General features: G+C 44.2%; 1 protein-coding gene across 1 annotated transcript in view; it reads left to right on the forward strand.

Annotated features, from left to right (window-relative positions):
• Window positions 1-13,820, forward strand: part of PTGFRN (prostaglandin F2 receptor inhibitor) — a 68,504-nt gene that overhangs the window by 13,609 nt on the left and 41,075 nt on the right. The window lies entirely within an intron of this gene.

Below are 13,820 nucleotides of genomic sequence, written 5' to 3' on the forward strand. Positions count from 1 at the left end.
GACTGGAGAGAAAGTCCTAAGAGTGTAAAGAGCTTCGACTGTCACCTGAAGGAATTTAAGCATGATGCTGTGGGTGAGTTGGTCCATTTTTTCCGGTTCTGTCCTCCCTAGAATGCTCCAAGTCCCTCATGCCCTTTATTTCCGTGATATTTTAAAAGATTCTCATTGTTTGAGGACTCGTTCTTCCCACCTTCTCTATGAAGCTGCCACAACGTTCCATCCTTCTCGACTCTGACGCTTAGCTGGGTGTTCGCCCATCACCTTGCCTGACGATGTCGTTCTGCACACAGTAGGTGTGCAGTAAAGAACTGCTGAATGAAGGAATGAGATACCAGATTGATAGAGTTAAAGTCCTTTCCTTAAAGGGCACGTGCACCCAGAGTCTTTTTCTGTTCAGGTCAAACTGCGACACCGCTCTCCTTCCTGGGCCTCCTTGGGGTAGCTGGTCATGGACCGCCATTCACTCATGGCATCTGTAAATGTCAAGGGCAGGCGTAAGGCCTCGTTGGGAGACAGTAAAATAGGGGGGAGACAAGACAAAGCTGCCCAAGGTAAGGAGTGGGGGAGAGTTTCAGCACCAGTTGTCTCAGGTGCCTTTCATGCCCAGATGGAAGTTTAAATCCTATATGAATCCCGCATTCTCGTTAAACTAGAGGCTAAAAGCAGGACCAGGTGTTCCCACAGAACTTGGCAGACTGTGTTGGCCAAGTTCGAACACGGAGAAGCTTGAAAATGGCTGAGTAGTGAGGGATGCTGGGCAGTGCTTGGGCCTCTAGCAGCTGTTAAGTTTATAGGAAGCTCTAAAATAATCCTCTGGATTGATCTTGGCTCAGCCTTTTCTGTCTCTGGTCCCTAGACAGAGAATTCTTTAAATCATGTGATATTTGGTGAGTTATTTGGGTTACTCATCAGTTCAGATCGCCTCACAATGTTTTTGCATCTTTTTGTTGGTCTTTGACATCTCAGAACCTCAGTTTGCTCATTTAGTCCTCTTAAGGTTGAGTATTAAATGATGTGAACAGGATTTATAAACTGTAAAGCAGTGCTGTAAATGTAAGGTAGTTTTCGTCAATTACCGCGTCCTTGAGGGCAAAGCTGTCTGTTCAATACTTGGCTCACGGTGTCAGTTAGGGTTCCATCAGAGAAGCAGAGTCTCTATAAATATTATGGACTAAGGCATTTATTAGAAGAATTAGACTTTACACAATTGGGAGGAGCTGGGGAAAGTGAAGGCCAGAAAAGGGGAGCTGGAGGACCCGGGGGAAGCCATTAGTCAGCCCTCCTGAAGCACCTTTGGAGGTGGGCAAGGTGGAGGTTGCAGAGGAATCTGGGACCCCAGCAGGGAGAGACTACAAAGGGGGCCTGGCGAGGGAGTCTGTGGAAGGGTAATTGCCTTTTCATAGCTACCACTTCTGATTTGCCGCCAAGCAAATGGTGATCTGGGGGCATTTGTCAGTAAGGATAGCAACTGGGAAGAAAGAACAGAAAGAAAAGCAAGGTCACACTGGTGCCCACTCACACCTGTGCATCTGTCTCACCACCTTTAACCAGAGCATAGTGGCTCCTGCTGCCCTTCCACTTCCCAAGTCTCAAATGCACTACTGTTCTGTCGAACTGACCCGGAACTGCATAGGGAAGAGGATTCTGGGAAATGTAGTTCCAACTTCTCCAAGTTGACCCAGAACAAAACCCTACAATTTCATAATGTAGAATTAAAGATTTTGCATGGCTCTGGCCTCCTAGGATCTCTCAAAGGCCACAGAACTGGAACCAAAGTCATGGTTATATGATCTAGTGATTCACCGGTCAGAAGTCCAGTGAGTTAATGATCCAGTCTTTAAGAAGAGATTTGTTCTTGTGTTCCTCGGTTGCTGGTGGCCTTGGTTCTGTTCCTGTCTTCCTTGCCTTTCCTGTCTGTAGTGCCAGAGGCGATGGTTATGTCAGCAGCAAAAGCTCAGTAAAGTTGCACTAACCTTAAAGAGCCTGTCAATTCTGGTGGAGTGCAAAATCTTTCTTTCACCGAATTCTTGTTTGACCTGGAAGACTAAATGCTTACTATTCCTCCTTGCACTGCACGAAGGCTAAAAGAGGGTTTCTGGATGCAAATGACTACAGACGAGAGCCAGAAACTCATGTACATGTTAAGTGAGAACAAGGTTCAGACGTCTGGGCCACCCTCTGCACCCCCATGATCTGTTATTCCCAGCAGCCCCTTCCTCATGTTTCTGCAGCCAGCTCAGGCCAGCCGAGGACTCAGGGAGTGCCTTGGTCCCTGGAAAAATAGCACACTTGGTGAGATTTAACAGTCACGTCTGGACCTTGTCGTCACTCTGAATTCTGTCACCTTTTGATTGTCAACTCTGATATATCCCCCTGTGACCATAACCTCTTCCCTTTACTCCTTTCCAGTATCCTCGTGTCTGTCTCCATCCTTGCTGTGAGCCCCCAATCTTGAACGTTCCTTTTTTCGAGTCCACCAGGCCACTCTCGCTTTCCTGGGCTCTGATCCAGAGCAAAGCCTGGTGGTCAGCACTTCAGCAATGAGCTTGTTAGCGTCCTGGGGCTCCCCTGCCACATTTCTGTGTCCGTCCTCGTGTCGTAGTTGAGTGATCCACCCCAACCATCATCTCTGAGCCTCAGCCTTATCTTGCTAAGGAAAATCTCCAAACCTGCCCACCCGAGTTTCCCACCAAGTCAGGGTGTCTTTACTGTACCTTAGGCCTCTTTTGTGTTCATTTTGTGATGGTTTCCTATTATAATCCTTCTACTGCTTGTTCGAAACCTTTCCCATGATTTATTTCCAACATCTAACCCCTCTCCTACTTGACGGACACAAGGGAGACCAAGCTAAGGTTCCTCAAGCTTTTTGCCTCAAACATTTCTCTATTTTTACCTACAGTTTTCTCCTAAATTCTGAAAAAAGTCAGGGCTCTATCTTTGGCTCTTTTTTTCCTTTTTCTGTGTATACTGTCTCCCCAGGTGACCCCAGGCACCCTGTGGTTTTAAACACCATCTGTGTGCTCATGACTCTTCAATGACTGTCTCTGCTTGGACCCCACCCCCCTCCCCAGCTCCAGGCATACATGTCTACTGCCTACTCCACTGTACCCCCCACTCTCCTGTCTAACAGGCTTCTCAAGCTTAGAACAGCCAGGAGAGAACTCTAGCTTTGCCTGATACAACTGACTCCCTCATCTCAGTAAATGGCTTTCCTATGTACCCAGAGGCTCAAGTCAGAGCTTGTCTGGGGGGAGGAACAAACTTTCCTCTACCTTCAAGGTTCTTCTTCTGGCTGGTCTAATAATCAAATAGACATGAGGCAGATTAGCAAGAGAAAATGATCAAATTTAATACATGCGCATGGAAACCGTATGGGAACCCCGCATGCATGAGTGAGTCAGACCCCACATTCCCGAGGTTCAGAGATAGAAAGGGAACATAGGTTCTGAGCTAGGGAATGAGGCAGAGCCTTGGGGCTTCCCAGGGCCATTGCAGGATAAGAAGAGCAGATGTTTAGTAAATAGAGGTTTGTTCTACTCTGTAGATGAGTCAAAAGAGGTTATCATTGGTAATCTCATGGGCTACGCCCCTCATTCAAGGTTTTTTTTTTTTGTGTGTAATTAAAGGGAGGGGCAGTTTCTCTTGAGCCTGAGGCTAAAGTTGCCTTTAGCGCCAAGGAATCTGCATACCACTGAAGCACATCTTGGGGTGGCTCCTTCTGAATCCCTACACCTGCGTTGGGGTCGTTTTCATGGCTGTGCCCTATCTCTTTGCATGTTTGATTGTTCCCTTGCTTCTGGCTCTTTCTCTCCAAGCCCCACACTACATCACTGACAGTGCACCTCTGTGGACGTCACCAATGACCACTTCAGTAGGTCCTCAGTTCAGTAGGCTTTTCTCAGCACCCGTCTACCTAGCCTTTCCCGCAGGCTTGTTCATTTTTCCTTCAGACTGAAACATACCAGTGTAATAGGAGTCTGCTCTAGGAATGTGTAAGATGCAGATCTGGGTAAGAAACAGGTTCTGCCTTCGGAGCTGGGCATCTACCAGGAGCAAGCAGATGGGTTTGTCTATAAGTGAAACAGTCGATGTTACTCCCCACCCTCCCTCCTGGAAATTCTTGCATCCCTTGGCGGCTGGGACATAGACTTTTCTGGTTTTCTTTCTCACTGGCCACTATTTCTTTTTCTGTGCTGTTTTTCTTCTGCTTGTGTCTGAGAGATAGGAGTTTGCTATGGTTTTGTTCCGTTCTCTCTTTTTCTGTACTCTGTCCCTCAGTCACCTCTCTGACTTCCACATCGTCTCTTCACCCCCCTCGCTCCATGCATGTGATTTCACATTCATGTGGGACTCAGATATCTGTTAGGGGCTTCCGTATCAGTCGATCTTTCTAGCATGGCTCTCAGATCTGCTGCCTTCCCATTCCCAGCATTGCCTGTGTTTTGATTCTTATTACCTCTGTCATCTTGTAGAGGGCTCCCGCCTGACCTCCCCTGGGTCCGCCCCCGTCTGCTCTAATCACCCTCCTCTTCACCACCCCCACAGGTCCTCTCCTAAGGGCTCCCCCCTTTAACTCTGGTTACCTTCCTCCTCAGTGTGTCCTGTCCAGCCTTCCCTCCCCACCAACCGTTTTTCAAAGGCCCAGTTCAAATGTTGACAATGCATGAAGCTTTTCCCTAATCTTTTTGGATGGACACACTCTCACTTTTGAAGTCCATGGCACTTAATAGTACCTCTCTTTGGTTACTTCCATCCTTTCCTTTTTTAATAAATTTTATTGGGGAATATTGGGGGACAGACAGTGTGTTTCTCCTGGGCCCATCAGCTCCAAGTCATTGTCCTTCAATCTAGTTGTGGAGGGTGCAGCACAGCTCCAAGTCCAGTCGCTGTTTTTAATCTTAGTTGCAGGGGGCACAGCCCACCATCCCATGCGGGAATTGAACCGGCAACCTTGTTGTTGAGAGCTCGCGCTCTAACCAACTGAGCCACCTGGCTGCCCCTCCAGAAGCTCAGCCACAGCTCTTTGTCTTCAATCTAGTTGTGGAGGGCGCCGCTCACTGGGCCATATGGGAATTGAACTGGCAACCCGGTTGTTTAGAGCTCGCGCTCTAACCAGCTGAGCCATCCAGCCGCCCATCCTTTCTTATATTATAATTTTTTTGGTACACTTTCTGACCCTTAACATATCATGTATAAGTCCCTTAACATATCAAATATAAGGCCATTTTCCCTTTCTCTCTCACCTGTCATCTGCATTGGTGCTTCTTGCTCAGTTGTTTGTTGAATGAGTAACATGTTTCCCAAGTGTATCTCAGTGAGGGCTTAACTGAACCTTTTTTTCTCTTTTTTAATGATTATAAGGCCTCTAGTAGAACCTTATTTGCGTTCAGATGTGATTTTGAAGTACTGCCATATGTGATTTCATTACACGTTCTCTGCTGGCTGTAACTTGTTTAATGCTGCATTTTCATCACTTAGGAACTGTCTAGATGAAAGCTGGCACAGTCCCTTCCTGCCAGGCCTCTCAGTGGCAAGACATGAAGAGACAAAGGTTTTTCATTTGTTGAGTCAGATACTGCAACATAGGTGCTAGGAGAGTTTGCAGGTTTGATTGTCTATGTGTTCATTTCTAGTTCACATGTGAACTAGGAACTCCGTGTGGAAATCTTTAGGCCCCCCGTCCGTCTTAAAGGCTTTGTAAAGACTCAGGAAAAGGGACTTGGTTGTCCTTTTATAAGGGAACTAAAATAACATCAGCTGTTGAGTTTCAGCGTTTCAGCTCCACCTGTACCACCAGATACAAAACTGCCAATCAATACTCATTTTCCAAGTGGCCCCGATTGGAGAGTCAGGCTGTTGGCTTCTAGGCAGCTCGGTGAGATGATAAAATTTGAGCAATAGTAGAAACAATTGCAAAAGTCCTTTGCTGTGCTCTGCAGGTCTTGATTTAGAATAATGTTGGTGATAACCCCAAGAAATAAAATCTATTTCCCATGGATATCACGAGGGGGTGGAAGACGGTAGATAAATACAGTTTAGTCTTCATTAGCTTGTCTGAATGATTCCTCACGGAGAGCTCTTATTGAAATAAGCTTTGAAGGAATAGCTTACCTTGAAAAACTTGCCTGACTTTTCTTGCCTACCCCTATCCATTCTATATGACAGGGGAAAGTTGAAGGCATTTAATTATTTTCTTGAGTACCTTAAAGGGGGGCAAATGGTAATCTGCAAACTATTACCTTTTGCTTGTTAGTTATCTATACTGCTGAAAAGTCAGAGCAGTGGGCTTCCATAAAGCCCTTCCTATATGATTTTGGAATAAAGTTCCCTTTACCTTTTTTTGAATAGGAAAGTCTGTGACGTTTAAGCTAGTATCACTTAAAATAATGAAGGTAGTAGGTGAGAAAAATTTTTGAAGAACCTGGAAGGTATTTTTAACAATCCCACTTCTCTGCTTCTCTCATCTGTCTACTTCGTATTGAGAATATATATTTCTCTCTGAGGAACTCATTTCTGTTCCTATGCTGCCTGTCTGGTTTACCCTGACCTTGGAGAATTTGAAATATTTTATAGGGAATTTCAAGCTTTCTTCTTTCTACTCAGAGCAAAGGCAAAATCAACAGAAGGTAGCCGTATCAGTAACACAGTTGAAGGCAAAGCATCCCAGCCCATCTTTGTCTTGACCGTGTCATGTATAGGCCAGATACGTGGCTTTGAGGCCCTCACTTCACAGCTGTTATGACCTTGAGCAAGTTATTGAACGTCTGTGAGTCTCAGTTTCAGTCCTGTTTCCTCCGTTCTGTGATAGGGGTGGTAGGATCTATCTTACGGTTCTGTTCTGTGGATTAATTAAGACGAATTAGGAATAGTATGTACCGCAGTGCGTGGCATATAAGGGAGACACAGTATATTATTCCTCCTCTTACTCTGTCCCAGTCTTCTTGAGAGATATTTGATGAGGAATCAAAGTGAACACATCACAAAATAAATACATGATTTTAGTTGAAATTATGGATTCTGTGATTTATCAATTGTTTTTTATTATTTCCCTTTGCTTATTATTCCCCAATAGTTTATTTGTTATCCATTCTTTCACTTCTGTGGTTATTCTAGAGATTGGAATATACACTGTTGACTGCTTGGTGTCTACTGGTGGCCCTTTTATCATTACCGGGATAATGCAAGACCTTAGAACATTTAAGCTCCATTTATTCCACTCTTTCTCTCACTTTTTGTGCTGTTGATGTTTTATATTTTAATTATGCATATATTTTAAATTCCAGCAGACATTACTAATACTGTAGTATATCATCAATATTCAGTGGACTTATCCACACAGATACCCTTTCTTTTTGCTATTTATGCCTTTGTACCTTTTTCCATGATTGCCTCTGGGATCATTTTCCTTCTGTTTGAAGAACTCCCTTTAATATTTTTTGTTGGTGTTTCTATAGTGTTTCTTTTTGTTAATTCTCTTTCCCTTGTTGAGAGTTGGTTGAAAGCATATTTATTTTGCCTTGTTTAAAAAGGATTTTTCTCTGTGTAGAATTCTCGCTTGGCAGTTATTTTCCTTCATGACTTTAAAGATGTCATTTCATTGTCTGATGAGCATGTTTTCTGTTGAAAGTCAGCCATCAGTTATATCATTGCTCCCTTCGCTGCCTTTCAGCAGTTATACTGTGACGTACCGAGGTGTGGTCTTCTTTGTATTTATGCTGCTTATGATACGTGGTGCTTCTTGGATCTGTGGCATGTCTTTTGTTGCTTTAAGAAACATCTTAGCCATTATCTCTTCAAAAATGAATTCTCCCTAATTCGACCACATTCTTCCTCCTCCTGGAACTCCATAACACGTTTGAGCTTTTTACTGTCTCTCATGGGTCTCTTAGATTCTTTTCTGTGAATTTCATCCTTTTTGACACCCTGGGTAAGTTACACTGACTTCTTTTCTGCTGCATCTAATTTGCTATCAGAGCCATTTATTGAGCTCTTAATTTCCAATGATATATATGCAGAGGGTGCCAAAAAAATATATACGCATTTTAAGAAAGGAGAAAACTGTGTTAAAATGCTAATACTCAATATATACCGATAACAAAAGATGAATGTAAGTCATGTGTATACATTTTTTTGCATCCCTGCTACACACACACGTGTGTATATGTGTATATTTTGGTTCTAGAATTTCAATTTGATTATTTTAATAGATTTCAGTTAAGAAGTGAAATGCTATTGTTTATTTCTTTAGTAACCTAATCACAGTTATCTAAAAGTCCATATTTGATAACCCCAATATCTGGATCCCTGTGGATCTGTTTCTATTGTCTGTTTTTTTCTCTTTTGTTTTCAGTCATTTGGTCGTGTCGTATAGAATGTCTGGTAAGTTTTGATAGGATACTGAAAAATTATAGCAGGTCTGTATGATGTTATCTTCTCCCCAAGATGTACTTTTTTTTTTTTTCTTCTGGCAGGCTTGTAGAGTAAGAGAAGCTCACCATAGTCTAATAAGGAATTGAGATGTTTTGAGACTGGGTTTCAGTATTGATGAGAGCTAATTGGTTTTTCAGCTTTGCTCTTCCTCCAAGGGCATAGTAGTTGAGAGTCTGGGGTGTTTACTATAGTCTGCCTTCCTGTGTGAACTGGGAATTCCAACTATCGTTTCCCTAGTACTGAGATGGTTGAACACTTTCTTAACCTTTTAGCCTCTTAGTATTTACTTTCTGCTTAGCTTCTCCGCCACTCATCCCCCCCACCCCAAGCCATTTTCATAATGTCAGTTGCTTTGAGGGGCAAAGCAGTGTGCTTGCCTCCCTGCTGTTGCCTTTTCCCTAGGATCTTGGCTCCACAAACTATGACTTTCTTAGTAGCCCCAACTTCCGTGGTTGTCTTCTTGGCCCCGTGAGATGCTGGCCGCTCTGAGCTACTAACTTTATTGAAATCTGTGGCCCACACCTCTGAAAATTGGCAGGTATATCTAGAGAAAAAGCAGTGAACATTGTGTGTTCTACCTTGGCGTGATCTGAACCCCTGATCCTAGACACCTGGATTGATCACCGATGCATTCAGTTATCAGTTTCTTGTATTTTACGCATCTTGTTCTCAGGCCTGGATAAGCTACTCTATCCTGAAGTGGAAATCTCAACTACTGGTCTTTTGAAATTTATACCCTACTTACATCCCCTCCTCCCAAAAAAGTGTTTGAGGCAGTTTGCAATGATATGTACATGTCCATGCAATGAAAACTTTAAAGGTAAAAAAAAAAATCAAAAGTACAAGGGTAGCTGGGAAGGCAGGGGAAAATATAGAGACAGTGGAAGGAAATAATCACTAGAAATTTAAGCTGTGGGTAGTTTCCATAGTTATCATCATATTTGGTATAGGACTTCCTTGAAGCTAAGGTACAAAAGGACACATGGATTCCATATATGTTGGAAAACAGGACTTGGAAGTTGGGATAGAGGAAAGAGATGAAACTAGCAATAACAGTTGTATTGGGCTTTTGGTGGATTTGGTTTATGTTTTTTTTTGTAGGCTTAGGCAAATTTTTCTTTAAAAGAAGTGGGAGGCAATGAGGGTTCTGCACCTTATCTGAAAGGGTCTGATCTCATCAGGGCATTACACGTGCTGGACCACTTAGTAATTGGGATTGCTAATGGTTTGGCAGAGAGGCCTTAATACCACTGCACCACGTGACATTAAAGCCCCCTTATTTTGTCTTGAGCATCAGCGGTCCTCTGGGCTGTGATAACTGGTTTGAGTGGGAAGGGATATATATGGTTCTTGTTTTCTGGGGAAAGAATGTACAATGGTCCACCAACAGGTATAATTTTCTGGTACTGAATTCTAAGGGAATTTTATCATATGGATTCTTGTGTCATCAAACAGCATGACGTTGTTCTTGGTACTTTTAAGGGTGATAAGCAAATGCTTTTCATATGAAGATTTCTTTTGTTGACCCCTGAAAATAAATGAAACCATAATTTAAAGTTGCTACTTAGTAGAGACATTTTTTATGGAGAACTAGCCTCGTCACAGTTCAGGTACCAAAGTGTTTGGGACTCTTAATTTGAAATGCTGGTAGAATTGAGAAAACCGGAGGAAAATTTCATTCTTTTCTCCTTAGTTATCAACTTTTACAAGAGGTTTTGACAAAAACTGGCAACGTGTGGCTATGCAGATAATCGTTTTGATTTGAAAAGAGCCATATGCTTTATTTTTTTTACAAGTTACATTTATTTAAAAATATTATTAGCTGTTATTTAGCACCATTACAAGAAATCAGTGCTAAATACCAGATTGCTTGTAACAAGCTGAAATTCTGTTACCAAAGTTTAAAATCTTGATTTGCATGGATGAGGGGGACAGCTCAGTTCTGCATGCAAGACACGGCCCTGGTTTATATCTTTTTAGATTAGATTTGATCTTTCTGGCATCTGTTCATATCTGCTTTGCTTTTCCCGGCGGCACTAGAACGTAGCCAGCATTGAAGGTACTTTCGCAGGTTAAGTTGGAACATGGAGGTGGGAGTGCCTGAGTGATCCCAGGGGAGATGGGGGGGGAGGCTTCCCAGGCCAGGTGGTGCTGGAGCTGCTTCTTGCAGGAGGATGAGATTGGTGGGAGGGTATTCCAGGAGGCACAGAGGCAGAGGCCATGGGGTGCAAAGGTCCCATGACCACTCCTGGGAAATGCCCGGGGCCACCTGGGCGGGTCCCAGAACCGAGAGCACCACATTTCTAGAAAATGAGGGGTCATTTGTTTTGTTGGAGCATAAGCATTACAGGGTGGGAGAATGGTGGGAGAAACTGGAGTGGTAGCCATGGGCCAGGCCGTGAATCATCTTTCATGCCTTTTTTTCAGTCACTCATTTAGCAAATATTTATTGAACAATGACTGTGTACCAGGCCCTGTTCTAGGCACTGCATTCAGTAGGGAACAAGACAAACAAAAAGCACTGCTCTTATGGAACTTAGATGCTAGTGGGAAGAGACAGACAATAAATAATTGTAAAAATAATATGCATGCATATAAAGTATATTAGTGATAAATGAGAAGAAGACACTTTGGCCAGAAGAGCAAGAATGGAGGGGATGGGGGTGCAGTTTTCAGGTGGTCATGAAGGCCTTGTTCTAAAGCCCTGAAGCTGGTGAAGGAGCCGGCGTAGGGGGGTCTGAGAGTGTCCGACTGAGGAAACATGCAAAAACCCTGAGGCTGCGGCAGGTCTGGTTTCTTCTAGAAACTTTAGGAGGAAAGCATGGCTAACATGTAGTGGAGGGAGCCAGTGGGAGAGGAGCAGGAGGTTCGAGAAACACAGAGGGCCAGATTCTCCGAGGCCTTGATGACCTCTGTGAGGATTTTGGGTTTATCCGAGTGAGATGCGGAGTGACTGGCGAGTTTTGAGCAGAGAAGTGACAGAATACAACTTAAGTTTTTAAAAGGTTGCTTTGCTGTGTTGAGAGTAGAGGTGGAGAGCGGAAGCCAGGAGGCCAGCTGGGAGGTTGTTGTGCAATAATAATTCAGGGGAGAGAGAAGGTGGCGTAAACCAGGGTGATGGCAGTGGGGTTGCCTGGGAGATAGACGGTACCCTGTAAGTGATAAGAAGCCATTAAAGGCTTTGGACCAGGGAAGTGACACGTTATTTGTGTGTTAAAAGGGTGATTTTGGGCAACCATGTGGAGGTAGGATTGGAGAGCCGAGAGTGGATCAGTTTCCCAAGCTCCAATCACTAAGAATAAAGATAAGGACCCTACAAAGGCCGTCATCTCATGCCTGAGCGCCCCATTGGGCGTTTGTCAACCCTGGTCAGCTTCTTGACAAGGGATAAGAATTGAAAAGATTTACACATGAGGAAACCTTGCCAAGGAAGTGAGGTCAGTGATTGTGATCAGGCGGCCTGCAAAGCCGATAAACCACGTCCCCTTACCACGTGGCAGCCCTGTCTGGAGTTTCCGTTTCATCCTCAGACTCCTAAGGATGGAGTGTGTGGTGACTATTGTCTCCATGTCACAGATGAGGAAACCTGGGCACGTGGAGGGTAAGCACGAGGCTGTGGAGCCTCTGACGGATCTTCCCCTTGACACTTCCTTCTGGCAGGTTTCTTAGGAAGATTCAGAATGGTCTGAATCTCCACAGCGGCAAAAAAAGAGATCAGCTATTTCCCTTGTGAACTGGGGTGATGATGGCTTTGCTGCTGGGTAGTTATGTATTATTTCAACACCCTCTGCTGCCAGTGACAGGAATTAGATTAAGGTCCCTAAGTGGAGGTGAATGGAATTGCAAGAAACGAAAATGTCCTGAAGAAGGGTGTGTGTGTGTGTGTGTGTGTGTGTGTGTGTGTGTGTGTGTGGTGTCTGGGTGAATGTGGAATGATCCAGAAGGCTGGATCCAGTGGCTCAGATAATGCCATCAGGTCACTAGGGTACGTTCTCTCTGGTTCTGGATTGTCGGCCTGGGTCTTCTGCTGTAGACGCTTCCTCACCTTGTCGGGAGGGCTGCCCACGTGTGGCTTCAGAGCAAATAATTTGTGTAGTACCCTGCTTCCAGAGGAAAGGATAGGTGTCTTCCTGAGAATTTTCAGCAAAAATGAGCTGGGAGGATTCTGATTTACTTGGTTTCAGCTCCAGTGTCCATCCCAGGGATGGGGGTGCAGGGTCAGCCCATCTGAGGGGCACTTCAGGAATACCAGGCAGCACCCATGCATGAGCGTTTGCTGGAAGTTTTAAGCATTAGGTCATAACGTCATCCTATACGCACTGCGTTGCCTTTGGAAGAAAGTCACAACATGTTCCCGCACTACCCCTTGAGACTATCTGGGATTGGTAGTACTGTTCTCCATGGGAAGACATGTGACCCATCGTTCTGAGTTACCAGTACCAGTCCCTTTGTTTTTAAGGAGAGTGAAGTAGGGTGCAGCAGCTTTTCATAGAACTGGAGAACAGTCAGGGCCTGCTCTGGCTGGGCTGGGAGGAGGAGGCCACCAGCGCCCCCTGCTCTGAGTGCCGACTGTCTCCATCACCGTGTCTCCTATATGGAAATTTCCTGTTTCTTTCTCAAAGTCAATGATAATGGGTGGAGAAAACAAGAGCTGGCTTTGCAAAAGCATTCCTCAGCGTTCTTTTTTGTTTGTTTGTTTGTTTTGCCCTGACACAAATTAGGATAAAAGAGTTTCACCTATAATCAGGGATACACATACCTTTGTTTGCCTAACGAAACTTAATAAGACACAACTGCGTCTTACTAAGTGTAATGGACTCTAATATTTTCTGTTCTGTTTAATGTCATTATAAAAACATACACACATGCTGTCGTAACTACTATAAATTCATTTTACAACCCACTAAATGGTGGCAACCCAGAGTTTGAAAAGCGTGAATTAAACCACTGAAAAACAAGCAACAATTGTGTATTATTTTGCTGGGGCTCCTGTGACAAAGTACCACAGAGTGGGTGGCTTAAACAACAGAAATTTATTGTCTCACAGTCCTGGAGACTAGCAGTCGAGGTGTTGGCAGGGCTGGTTCCTTCAGAGGGGTATGTAAGGGAGAATCTGTTCCAGGCCTCTCCCCGAGCTTCTGGGGGTTTGCTGGCAATCTTTGGTGTTCCTTGGCATTTTTCTTGGCTTGTAGATATACCACCCCCTTCTCAGCCTTTATCTTCACATGCTGTTCTCTCTGCGTGCGTGGCTGTGTCCAGACCTCCTCCCTTTTAAGGACACCTGTCATTGAATAAGGGCCCACTCTATTCCAGTGTGATCTCATCACAACTTAAATAATTACATCTGCAATGACCGTATTTCCAAATAAGGTCACACATTCTGAGGTACT

The sequence above is a fragment of the Rhinolophus sinicus genome, chromosome 7, assembly GCF_057876585.1.
Source record: "Rhinolophus sinicus isolate RSI-liver-muscle chromosome 7, RSI-T2T, whole genome shotgun sequence".
Taxonomy (NCBI): Eukaryota; Metazoa; Chordata; class Mammalia; order Chiroptera; family Rhinolophidae; genus Rhinolophus; species Rhinolophus sinicus.